We start from the raw sequence: 11,492 nt of genomic DNA on the forward strand, positions 1-11,492 counted from the left end.
CCATTTGCTACATTCTTATTGAGAAGCATGTATGGGGAAGTTAAATAAGTGGAGAATTATGTGGTTGGGTGAACAATGCAGTAGTTACAAGGTTCATTAGAAACATACATTTACAATTACAGCATTGGTAAGAGTCCTAAACTGGCTTAAAGCAACAATGGCCCCATTTCATTAAATGGGCCTGCAGCTTCTACCCCATTAGGTCTATTCTTAATCCAATACTGCCTGACTTTGTTGCCGTAAGAAAGCATTGGAGCCATGTATCCAAACTCCTGCAGAGCTCTGCTTAATTAAAGGGAAATTACACAAAAATAAAGAGTAATTCTCTTTTAAAAATGTGATTCATGATTGTTTAGTATGTAACGCTAGGTACCTTGAGAGTTATGCTAGCAAGGCTACTCTTTCTATATTAAAAGAACAATTCACATCACAATGTATATCACATTATAACATTTCTTGAAATGTTGTTACACAAGTTTTACGGTACCAGTGATCTTTTTAAAAAGGTAGAAAAATTAACGATTATTTATCTTACATTGTAAGAATTATGTTCATAAAGGGGACAGCAGACATGCACAATAGTTTTCTATTTTGCTCTCCATTTGTTTCTTAGAATAATTCAGGCAGATTTTCTTAATCTAATGAAAACCATCAGCCAAGGTTTAAACTAAAACCATAAAGGTAATCTAGGAAGTGACTCAATGTCAATCTCTGCTGAAGTTTCAATTTATATGGTTACTTGGAGTAGGGATTCTGCGCTTACCATTCAACATTTCAAAATTAACAATTATCCAAAGACAGAGCCAGGAGTAGGTTGGGAAACTTCTACCTTTAAGTAGAGAGAGGTCTTCTTTTATGAGACACATAGTTTAGTTTCAAGCAATTGGCACTGGTATAAAGCCATGTTTTAGAATTCCATTAGTTAGTGGCAAGTAGATCCACTCATCAAAACAACATGAATTGCGGGATGTAGCAATACCTCTTTTTTACTGGGCCAGGTTTGTAGAGAAGCAAACTCCCTTTATCAAGTCAAAAGCAATACAACAAAGAAAACTTCCCAAGTCAGTCCTCTGTGATAGTGTATAGGTCAAGTAAAACTGATAAGGTATAGATCACCGCAATTTAAGGCAGCAGTAAAGTAATAAGGTCAGGGGGAGAAGAATGTGAAGTGGAAAGGGGGCAAGGGTGGAGATAAATAGCATATTAAAAGCAGGGACATAGACACATGAGCAGAGTAAAAGAAAGCCAAAAACGTAATCCGTCATTTATGATAGTAAATTATACAACTGGACTAACATAGCTATCCTCACAACACTGTGCGTGTGTATATATGATGATGCTATAAAAATAAATAAATAATAAGCACACATATAATATATATTTATACATGCACACTTTATACAACATTGTAAGTGTATGTTAGTTATAATTGTAAGTGTATGTTAGTTATAATTGTCAGTGTGTGTGTTTGTGTGGGTTGGGTATATTAGTGTGTGTGTCTGGATGAGTGTGTCGGGGTATGTTTCTGGTTTGTTAGTTTGTGTGTTTGTTAGTGTGTGTCTGCTTGTGTGAGTCTGGATATGTTAGTGTGTGTATCTGCTTATGTGTGTGTCTGGATATGTTAGTGTCATTGTGGGAATGTTAGTGTATGTTTGTTAGTGTGTGGCTGTTTCTTAGTGTCTGAGTGTGTGATAATGTGTCTAATTGTGATTGTGTGAGTGTCTAGGTGGGTATGTGTTAGCATGAGTGTCTGTGTGTCTGGAAATGTTGGTGTGTGTCTGCTTATGTGTGTGTATGAGTATGTTAGTGTGTATGATTGTGTGTGTCTGGGTATGGTAGTCTGTGCGTGTGCATGTTAGTTGCGTTGGTGTGAGTATCTTAGTGGATGGGTTAGTGTAAGCCTCTGGATGAGTGTATTAGTGTGAGTTTCAGCATGCATTAATGTAGGTGTCACATATAGATATGGGCGTGGTTTTGGTGTGTGGAGGTGGCATTTCGCTCTTGGACCCGGTCAACATAGTATCTATGGCCAGCCTTGAGAAGCACTACAAGTTGCTCCATGGGGAAATCATTGTAAAGTTGTTCATGAGTGTTATTGGCGCTTGTTATCGTGCTGTGGTTACAGGACATGTATATGATGCTTCCAATAATCTATTTGGCATTCTCACTTCATCATTTAGATTCAAATATCACTTATTTGCAAATGACACACAACAGATTAGTTGATTCTTTTTACGCTTGCTAGAGATTTCCAGTTGAAGTCTAGGTTTTATGAATATCCAACAAAGGGTATTGAAGATTTTCCTTTTCAAGGAAGTCGCACAAATATACAAGAAATGAGTTGAAGACTGAAAAACATCTGATTGGGATTCTGCTGGAGAGTGTTATGGTTATGTAGACATAAAAAAGTATGGCAATTCCTGAAATATCTGGTGGATCTAGACAGGTCTTCTACTGTATGTATTCAGACTTGGTTCAGGCTCTTTGCAGCTTGTGTTAAAAGCAATATGCCACCAGACTTGTGTATGCATTAAAATTTAAAACGAGTACTTTAAAAATTAGATTTTCATGGCTCTGTCTCCTGTATCATGTTTTAATCTGGATGGATAAAGAAATCACTCCCGGGTAAGCTCAGAGTTACAGCCTTGTACGATGTAACTTTGGATGGAGCCTGGGCTAGCTTCATCCTTCGCCTGATGGGAATGGAAAGACGTTGAGCCAGTCAGGTTCTCGCACATGGGGAACCCTGGCTTAGATTGATTCTGGGAACTGAGCTAGACCCTCTAGATTGTAAGATCCTTTGAGCAGGGCCCTCCTAACCTGTTGTTTCTGTAAGTCAAATTGTTATGTTACATACTAATGTCCTGTCTACCCATTGTACAGTGCTACGGAATTTGATGGCGCTATATAAAAGAATAAATAATAATAATTCCAAGCTTTTACGGGGAGATTTCAATGGGAGTGCACTCATGCCACTGGAACCTTTAATATGCATTCTTCTTTAGTAAACTGACCCTTTAATTGCAAGGGGTTTGATAATAAGCTTGTAGTTACAGTTGCATTATGTATATTATACTGCAGATCGTGTAACAGCATGTATAGACAAAGAAAAACTTAAAAATAAAAAAAAACACGTCAGTCAGTTGTAAAGTTCACATAATCTCTTTAATACTGCGTAATAGTTTTTCTTTGTTTAAAATACAGTCTTTGTTTTCTTTGAGGTAGACCATTACAGCTCAAGAGCATCCCAACATTAAAAAGACATGAAATAAATACTTCATGTAAAATACTTTGCAAAATGAGGTAGAAATGGTTACAAAGGGTATAACACGGCCCTGTAAGAACCTCCAAATTAGGCTGCAGTACCACTTTTTGGAATCTGTATAATTACTAGTTGCTGGACAGTTCTGTAATTCATAGATACCGAAAATGACAAATTCAGTTATGAGAAAGGCAAAGGAAAAAAATGAAACAGAAAAAACCTACGTTTTTTATTAACAGACATTCTGTTAGAAAAATTAAGTCATATTTTTTTATTTATGCAAATGTCAATGTCAGGGCCTTCCTTAGGCAGGGGCAAGAGGGGCTCCCTCCCATGGCTCTGTTCCTAGAAGGACCCCGTACTGCTGGTACTTAGTGATGTTCTTCACTTTCAATGTCCTTTGCTTTAAAGGGGCTCCCCTTCATGGTCTTTGCAGATAACAGATAATTAGCGCGCTGCGATATGATGTCATATCTCAGCATTCTGCTTCTCTCCGACCTGCAGAGATCATGAGCACGAAGCAGAGAGCTCAAGCCTTGCTTGCCCCTTCTTAAGGGAAAAGGGCCCTACAAATTCTTCTTGTACCAAGGCATGCAAGTCCTGAGGGTCGTCCCTGTAAATATTATTTCAGTATTAATAAAAGTTTTCAAGCTACTCGCGACGATACACTAGAGAAATTCCTTTTACACAGGTTAACCCTTGGATAGCCAGAACAATATGGTTTTGTGCAATCCACTTACACTGGAAACCGTTAAAGCTATTACTCTATTTGTAAACATAGTTTGCGTGTTCCCAAATTATTTTAACAGAGTTTACCATACCTTCCAAGCATGTCAGAGTTGAAATTGCCTAGGAAAACATATATATATATTTTTTTTAATTGAATAATTTTAATTTACATTTAGTAGAAACATTGAGTAGAAATAAATTGAATTTGGTATTTTTTCCTTACACCCCTCGCAAATTGCTCCGCTCCCACAGGTTCAAAAGAGGAATTTTTAAATCTTTCAACCACGTGATGCCAAATATCTTTGTGTAAATTATAATTTACATATTCTCCTGAAGCAAATTTTCTGCAATAAAACAAACCTGAAAATTGTTTTTCTATGCATTGCAATTTTTAACAATACACCGAAAAGTGTTAAATTGTGAAACAAATACACAAAGCTTCCACGTTGGCTTGGAAGCTTAAAATGACCAATTTGCACCCACACATCATGCAAGCTGCATCACATATTCTTATCAGGGGTGATAATATTGTATAGCGTATGGTATTACATAGGTAACACAAAACAGAGGGAGAACATTGTTTTTATGGTAAAAATTCCAGGATTTTTTTTTTTTGCGATGCAAACCAAGTGGAGAATAAACAAGGTGATATTGTCAGAGGGCAGAGACATACCCCATAACAGAATGAGCAGTTAAAGTTTGAAACAGTTGGAAATAATTACCCCCACAAAGCACTTATTGTTTCTAAGTGGTATGTTTCTCGCAGCAACCCCTTGAGTAACATACAAAGCTTGTGTTTCATTGCAAGATTTTACGCCAAAGCAGAATTCTCTTATTATGATGCATTCATTTCCTTACCCAAATCTACTCCTCAAGCCACTGAATTACAGAATTACGTAGACTTTAATAGCTGCTTTCTTTTACACATTTGTCATTGCTTATAGGTTTTATAAAGAGTACAAGTAATAGCTTCTGTGTAAATACACGTGTGGCATATAATGTGCATGTATTCATTGGGCATGTAACAAAATTGGGTAGTAGACTTAAAGCAATGCTCACATTAACAATGAAGCTGTTCATGCTTTTATTTTGGCCTAAATAATATTTTAACATAGGAATTAACAATACAAGTCGTTTGCACCTTCTTTGCCGTTACTTGCCAATAATCTACGTAGTTTTGTACTTTTTTTTGCAAACCTGCAACATTGTCTAATACAAAGTTTTGATCACAGTGCACAGAACACGTAATTTTTTGGCGCACAAGCATAGGGGGACAGCTTGTGATCAGAACCAGACTCCTCCATGGCACAGGTTCTTGTGAGGACCCACTGTGAGTTTTCCACTGCATGCTACCAGCTAGGCTCAAGCTCCTGAGTCATGGAGTCTAAGAAATTCATATATGGGCCATCCCTTTGCAAATTCTGTCCAAGGGAAAATCATTTTATTTCACTGTAACACTTATGAGACCATTTAGAAATAACAATAGGGGGGGGGTGTTAGTCTAATTTAATCTAATTTATGTCTTCAAATTGAATGTTCTCTAAAGACAGTACTAATACCTCTTCTCCTTAATGATTAACCACGACAGCTGTGTCTTGGCTGTGAGAAGAAGACATACCTTTCCAGGACATCAATGTGACATGATTAACAGTTAGGGGTTCCCAGGATTCAGAGTGTTGTAGGAACATTAGTTTGGTTCGTTGACTCAAGACAGTTTGGCACCAATACAAGGTGACATATAATCCCATGTATGTCAGGGTAACTATGAAGACCTAATCCAGTGACGCAACAAACTGAAGACGACAGGTATGAGAAGATTAAATGTGAGAGTGAAAGAATGAGTAAAAAAGAAGAAAGGGAAGAGAAAAATATTTCTTGCGGTTTTTATCTTATAGTTATTAACAACTTCATCGCTAACGTGATGATCGCTTTAAGACAGCTACACAATTGTGTGTTGTTTTATCTGCGTTATCTGTATGTCGTCCAACTTTGTTACACTGTCACTATCAATAGTGATATTTACACATACTTAGCATTTACATTTCTGTAAGATGTCCACTCAGCATTTTCACATATTTAATTATTCTAGAATAGGGCATATAACAACGTTCCACTCTCCACAGCACACTGGTTTTGGCTATTCATAATGGATTAAGATTTAGGAAAACCCTGTGGGTGATCAGGCCATTCAATCTTTTTTTAAAGATACACGCACTGTATGTGCTGCATTGATAAAAAGTCAAATGGAATGCTAGTGTCTCATAAGCTGGGTCTTTGGAAGACACTAGTTTTTTACCATCATAGTCGGGGAAAAATATGAGAATAAATAAATTGGTATAATTGGTAATTAAAAGAATTGGTAAGGATATAAGTAGAGATGTTGAAACTACGCCCACAGACTGGAGAATACCGCACTCCTTTATACGCAATCTGCAGCGACATATCTGATACTAGCTGTAGAATCCCTGGTATGGTTATTTAGATAAGAGAACTAATGGCATAATTTACAATGCAATGTAATGTAGCATTCAAAGCCTCATGAGAGCCTTGTTATTACCTTGAGTTGATAGTTCCCAAGTATGTTTTAAGCCACAGCGCAACAATTTTATATATTCATATATTTACCTTCCCCATTATGAGAAACCACTTCAGTGCAAAGCCATTCCTTATAGCATGTACTTATCAAAACGGCATACAGACTACTGGTGAGAAGAGCAAATATTCTATCCGATTGTTTCAACATCTGTGTCTATTCTTTGGTTTCAGTCAATATTACAAGAACAACAAAAAAAAGGTTATTTTTTATTACAGGTCTCCAAACTGTATAACACAGAGGTCGGGTGATTAAATATGTACTATAAAACTAATAGAATTTTCTATTACAATGTTCTTAAATATTACTCTACGAACAAACTTTGGTTTAAAGAGGACACATTTTCACAAGAAAACGATGCATACACAAAAAAAGAAGAACAGTCTTCACAATTAGTAAACAATTTTGATGAGATGCTTAGCTCATGGAGGAATGAGCTCTGCGTAAACTGTATGGGGAGACATTCTACAATCTGGAGTTCAATGTACATCCTCCGGTATACAAAGAACAATCCACTCCTACAAGGATAAACACTTTGGTATTTCACATTCTTCATAAAATAGTTCTTTGGTAATTTTGGCATTTTTTTTCTTTGACACTTTATTTTCTCAAGCTAATGGTTTGCAAAAACCATATTAAATTAAGAGTTGCACAGTGTGGCTCGAGGATTTATTCACTCAAGCAACTGGTATATCCAAGCAGTGCAACAAGAGTTCGCATTTCACTTTCCCATATGGGCAGTAAATCTAGAATTGTATATCGCCCGCTGTCATGTGTTTAAAAGCTTTAAATGGAGACCAGTTGTTCCAAACAGATGAGTGCAGAAGAGGGTCTGTAATGGAGGTAATTAGGTCTTTCTGGCAAGTATGTAGCTGCCGGGACTAAATTAATAAACAAGATCAAGAACAAAGTAATATAACATTAAAGATGTAAACAACTTCTGAACTGTAAAAATATTACAAACCAAAAAAAACAGTGTTGTTCGATGTAAATGCTTGGATTAGCTAACAAAATACATTCTTAATCGATCAAAACATGGAACATAAAAATATTTAAAAGGTCATCCAAAAAGTGGTACTGCTGAAAGTTCCAACATACCATGGTAGTAAAACATTTTGGAAATACATTACTCTACCAACTCTACGATAACAATGTAAAAAAAAAAACTGTTGTAACCTTTGTGAGATATTGTATTTTAGGTTTCTGTTACCTAGAGTGAAAACACTGATAATACATTCAACATTAATTCCTTGTAATAATTTCAAGTACTATTGTGGTCTCTTACTTTGTGTGATATTCAAGAGAACATTCTTAAAACTAACAAACAAAAAAAAAACCATTCTTTTGGAGGTAAACTTTTCCTGAGTATTTAGAAACACTGGAAACACAACATAAAAAACTACACAATTTTAAAATAAAGGAAAACAACATTCCTAAAATCTAGCTAGCAGTGTACTTGTCTTTCCATCCCTTCTTACTTGTTGGTTCTTGAGCCTCAAAAGTAGCCTGGTCACCTAATTTATGTCAAGTGTAAAGAGGACTCCCAAAGTGCCATGAAAGGGCTGTATTTTCTGGCTGACAAAAATACTCTATGTAAGTGAGGTCGCCTAGTGGATACAAGCCCTTGAGAGCTTGGTATACTCGGAACTCCTGTTCATCAAACTGCAGTGGCACTGCCAACACTTGGCAATAAATAGAAGCTATCCTGAGTACAGTGAAGAGCTACTTATGTCTTTAACAGTTTTCTAAATGAAAAAAAAGAGTTGCAGATTCTTTTCTGTAACATTCGAAGGAGCGGTTATATCTGTACAGATATGTACACACACACATATTAATAGATGCCTTTCCCTTTGGCATCTACTAGTCACATTTAGGTTTTGAAGAGAAAATAAAATAATTTTCTTCCCCTCAGTCTTCACTTAAGTCAAAGACTTAACACGCACTCATAACAAAAATGCCAGTGTAGCGTCATCATTGCGACCCATTAAAGTAATTCCATTGTCAGTGTCTGGAACCGTACATTTTATTCCATTCCACATATAAGTCCAATTGTTTTTGAGAGGTACTGGCCTGAAGTTTACAGAATGCCCCCTCAAAGTCTTTGTAGGACGTTGGCTGCAGCTGACCAGAAATGCCATGGAGATGATTGGCCCCAGCCTGTTGGCAAAGTTGAATTAGTTCACTTCCTGAATAACCCTCAGTGTTCTGGACCAATAAAGCCATTTCCCTTTCGCTAAGACAGTAGTTTTGCTGAGCCAAGGTGTGGTGGAGTATCTGCCTTCTAGCTAGATTATCCGGGGGAGAAATGTAAAATCTTTTTGCAAACCTACGGTGAGCAATTTCATCGAGATCATTAGGACGTTGTGAGGTTCCAATGAAGATGATGCTGTCATCAGAAGAGGTAGCTATATTATCCATAAAGGAGAGCAGCTGAGATTTAAGATTATGCAGGTGAGTGTTCTCCTCAGTTACGTGAACTGAGAGAAGCAGTTCAATCTCGCTGATTAACACCACAGCAGGCTGATGACAGCTTGCCATGAATAATACAGTCTGTAGGATCTTTTCACTCTCGTTCTTCCACTTAGAAAGAAGCATAGTGCTGCTGAGCTTCAAAAGTGTGGAGCCAAGCTGGGTCGCAATGCACCTACTTAGCAAAGTTTTCCCGGCGCTTTTGGGGCCAAATAGTAAAATGCTCTTTGGAGGCCGGTTAGCTCCTGTGTATGCTCCTGGCCTTAGGATAGGCCACACTAATTCTTCCTCAATTACAGCTTTCACAGACACTTGGCCAGCTATATCAGTCCACTGGACTGGAGGGCCACAGTCAACAACTTCATTATTAACAAGTTCCAGAATCAGAGGGTCCATACTTTTTAACTGATCTTCAGATGGGCTACAAAATATTGGTGGTTTCATCCCTGAAACTAGCATTCTTTGTGCAAAAACATGTCCCTGTTCATTACCTCTCCGCTCACCATTAATTATAGGGGGGGTGAACTTACCAAATGTTTCACTTGATCTCAGGGGCCCTTCCTCAGTATATGTTGGCGAGACCATAGATTTTATTGATTGGCTATTATACTTTCCTCCTTGCTCGTCTTCTGCATGGCGTTTTCCAGTTTTAAAGGGCACCTGTGGAGTGTCTCCATTACGGCTGAATCCATTGCCCCGGCATTCATTTGTAACACCATCAGACATCTGAAAGGAAGAATCGGAGGTAGACTTTGGTTGCTCATAGCTGTATTTTCTATACCTGCCTTCACTTTCCTCTGCTGCTGCTAAGTCAAAAGCTTTCCTTTTTAGGGAATTGCCTGACTCTGTGCTCAGAGGAGGGACAGGAACTGGTGCTAAGCTAGAACTTTGGTAAGTATAACCAGGGACCACAGGGGGCTTAGAGGACATAGTATGTGGTGGAAGAGGTGTGGGTGCAGCAATACCTGAAGGCAGATATCCTGGAGGGTGTGTTGGATGCATTCCTCCATAAGTAGGCTGAGAGGGATAACTGCTTGAACTGTAGTTATAAATTGTGCCCGAGGAACTATAACCATGAACCAGAGCCGGTGACACATGCGTTGGCTGAAGTCCTGAGCTATGCAGAGATGATGGATGCGTAGGTGGAAGTGCTGAGGTGGGTTGACTACAGTAACCTGACGGAAGGTAGGTGCCACTATAAGTTGAGGTATAATCCTGGGGCCCCACTAGACCACCTGGGTTAGGCCCTCCACACGTACCACCAGGATAAATAGGATCTGATATATTACCAGATGCTACAGTTGGGCTGCCAAGTCCAATGTGCCCATTGCCTGATTTGGAGCCAGAGAGGCTATCATGTAAGGCGTTAACTGCATACGAGCTATCAGACCCATGTGACATCTGCCAAGGCTCAACATCACCCTTCTGTCCATTAACAGGCCCAAAGGCTCCATCTGTGTAGGTATTTAGTGTAGGTCGCTCATATGGTGAGTCCAGGACCCCAGAGTATTTCTCTGCATATCTCTTCAACAGGTTTGAAGCAGTCAGTGCAGATATGTCATCATTTGCCCAGGCGTAGTTTAATCTCTGCCTGCTATTGAAAATGTCAGGTTTGTGGGCTGGGGAGGAAGTTGTCGAAGAAACATCAAGGTGTTGTTCTGGCCACTGGTTAAGAGGCTGGGCATGCTCTGGTGTCCAGTGCATCTTCAAGAGAGCTAAAATAACATAAAAAAACATTACATTAAGTAGTAGTCCTTCACAATCTGTATAGTATAAAGGGAAAATGTAACTGGCTTCATAAGACTATATATATTGTGTGTATATATATATATATTTTTTTTTTTTCCTTTCATTTTAAAAGTGCATTAACTAGAGACTATTTTTATTTCTACCTATGAAAAATACACACAAATAAACATATCTTTTGGTTCAATGTTTGATATGCTATGCTTTAACACTCTTCCTGACAAAGTTGTTTTGACCCTTGGATAGGAGGGGAAGAAATGCATTGAAAGGTTTGACTGCACCATTTACTTTCAGTCTGTGAAGCACCGGGTTAGTAAAACTACATGTACGCTAAAAGGTTCCTGCTGGGCTCTTTTGAATGCCTTCCAATATAGTGGCAGCGGGATGGCTCTCAATGGCTTCAATGCATGCGTGCAAATTTAAATGAAAGTCTTACTCTACTAATGGGGTCTTGCAAGACCCATAGGGAATATCATAACATGCAGCGAACAGGACAATGTCAGTCATACATTCTTTATCTGTGAATAGGAATCATGGAAGAAGAGGGGTACAAAGATACATTTATGTCCCCACGTTCCCTTACGTGCATTCACCATATTGTGAAGGTTGAGGTGAAACATTTTTCAGGGTCAGTAAGTTTCTCATGCAACTTATTTTACCCTGTGTAATGCATAGTTAAATCAGCAAGATAAA

At 38.2% G+C, this 11,492-nt stretch overlaps 1 pseudogene; it reads right to left on the minus strand.

The window, feature by feature from the left end:
* Positions 1-8,585: 8,585 nt before the first annotated feature.
* LOC149285255 (fidgetin pseudogene) lies at positions 8,586-10,757 on the minus strand (annotated as a pseudogene).
* Between the last annotated feature and the right edge of the window lie 735 nt (positions 10,758-11,492).

Source organism: Sceloporus occidentalis, unplaced genomic scaffold (assembly GCF_023333645.1).
Source record: "Sceloporus occidentalis isolate IW3139 unplaced genomic scaffold, rSceOcc1.0.p SCAF_82, whole genome shotgun sequence".
Classification (NCBI taxonomy): domain Eukaryota; kingdom Metazoa; phylum Chordata; class Lepidosauria; order Squamata; family Phrynosomatidae; genus Sceloporus; species Sceloporus occidentalis.